This window comes from Entamoeba invadens, assembly GCF_000330505.1.
Source record: "Entamoeba invadens IP1 unplaced genomic scaffold scaff_1105074724549, whole genome shotgun sequence".
Lineage (NCBI taxonomy): Eukaryota > Evosea > Mastigamoebida > Endamoebidae > Entamoeba > Entamoeba invadens.
Window position 1 is genome coordinate 11073 of NW_004443664.1, and position 2752 is coordinate 13824.

Consider the following 2752-nt stretch of genomic DNA (forward strand, 5'->3'; position numbering starts at 1 on the left):
TTATTTTAATTTAAAGAAGGTAATAAAGTAGTATCAAAATTTGGTTACCTCGTCACTCGGGACCTTTCCTTCCAGTCAGGTCACCTCGATGGAAGACCCTTTCGGCTCCCCCTTCGTGCACCGAATTTTTTCGTCCCTTAGGTCCGTCTACTAAAGTACTCCGGGTTTGCGTTTTCAACGCTCTCATCCTCCGTACTTTTTTTCTACCTTATATATATTAATAAATAAAACTCCCGTTTGAAAAAAAAGAACAGGGTAACTATTGAAAAAATAGTACCGCTATTTATAACCTAATTTGAGATTAAATTATTTTAGAAACAATTTCTGTACTTTTTTATTTTTTATTTTATAAAAATGCAAACCAAAGTTGCAACTTTAAATAAAACAATTATCGAGATTCCTTATGGAGTCAAATATTTATCTGAAATAGAAGGATTTAATTTTTCAAATGGTATTTTAAATAAAGTTTTACCTAATGTGGGAGGAACTCATTTTGCGATAGTTTCCAAATATCCTTCAATTATATGTTCTCCTAGAATCGGAATGTTGGAATCAAAAATGAAACAACATAAAGGTCTTGTTTTTGTTAAAGAATGTTCTAACGATAAAGAAACGATATGTTATTATTTATATTGCAATCCTAATCTTAAAAAATTAGTAACATATGATTCTTTCCATAAATTAATTGAAAACATTCCAAACATAAACAGATTTAGAATAATTGTAGATGAATTTCAATTTATTCTATCTGATTCTTCTCTTAAATTAAATAAATTAACGAGATTCTTAAATACATTATCTGGTTTAGAACGTGTTACTTACTTATCTGCCACTCCAATTCCTGATAAATATATCGAATTATTACCACAATTACCTTATTATGAATTTAAATGGATGAATAACGACCGAAAAACAATATATTTTGACGACGATTCTGAAAACACGTCTAATAATTATGCTACAAATACTTCTGATTTTATTTTTAAGTCTAAAAAATCGAACAATCCATTAGAATATATGATTAATTATTTGAAAACATGTAAATCTGGTATTTATGAAAGGAAAAATGGAGTTGAGGCCAAAGAAATAGTTTTATTTATCAATTCTATCAGTTCAATCCTTAAGATGTGTTATTAATCTGGATTAGATAAAAATGATGTTAATATTTTAATTAGTAATAATATTGATAATGTTAATAAGATTAATAATTTTAATAAGAAATATAATACTAATTATGAAATAGGAAGTCTGAAAATAGATGAAATAATAGATGATACTGAACATTTGGATTATTTTGGAAGAGTTGTAAACACCAATTATAAAAATGCTTATGCTAAAAATAATAAACGATTTACATTTTGCACTAAGGCTTATTCAGCTGGTTGTGATTTTTAAAGTACTTGCGCTAAAACATTCGTTATTAATAATGTTAAATCTAATATCATGTTTGATATTTCAACTGAATTATTACAAATTATTGGAAGACAACGTTTAGATTGCAATCCTCATAAAAATGAATTGACATTTATTTACACGACATCTTTAACAGAAAAGAAAGATAATTTAGACAAAAATTTAATTAAAGCCGAGAAGTTTATTGAAAATTACAATAGATTAGATTTGGAAGTTAAAGAAGATATTAATAAAGAAATCATGTCAGAGATTAGTCAAAATTCATATCGAGAAGAACATGATATATTTAAAAATTATATTTATTTGGATAATAATATATTTGAATTAAATAATTTATCAATTTGTTGTTATAAATTAAATAAAGAAATGTTAGAAAAAACGTATAAATCTAAAACTGAAGTTGATAATAATATATTTGAAAATCATGAAGAAGATAAATCCAAATTAATAAATACTCATATAACATATATATAAATTATGCTGAATTATACATTAATTTAATTAAAGATCCAATTAAGAACAAATTTGATTTAGAAATTATTAATAATACATATCCATCTATAAAATAAAATTATAAAAGATTAGTAGAACATAAAATGAAAGCTTTAAATTATAAAGAATGTAAAATGAAAAAGGAAGTATTAAATAATAATATAATTTCAAATAATGCCGAAGATTTAATTAAACAAAGAATTACTAAAGATATTACAGTTAAAGAAGCGAAAGATATATTACAAGAAATATATTTAGAATTAAATATTAATAAGACAGCTAAAACTACAGATATAGTTAAATTATTACCTAATAATTATAAAATTACTAAGAAAAGAATTAACAAAATTCCAACAAATATGTTAATATGTTTTACATAATACTTGCATTTAGCATAATATTGACATATATGTCCCATTAAGTTGAAATCATGTTAAGTTTAATATTAAACATAGTTTATACATATTTTTAACATGTTATACATATAATTCCCACACATATTCCACATATATCCCTGATATATCCCTGATATATCCCGGTATGTTATTTTTGGTATTTTTATGTCTTATAAATGGACTTATTAAATAACATGAATAAATATTTCTCTACAAAGAACTCATCTGATTCGTTGAGCTTTGCTGCATCTGAGACGCCACTACGTGTTCCGACTTCGTCATTAAAACAAAAGGTTGAAGAGAGTAAAAATAAAGATGATGAAGTAGATGAAGTAACAAATAATAAAACCCAAAATCATACACAAGAAATAGATAAAATAACCAAAATATAACATGGATGAATTTGAGGAATTAAGAAGATGTATTAAAGAAATAAATAGATATATCGACAA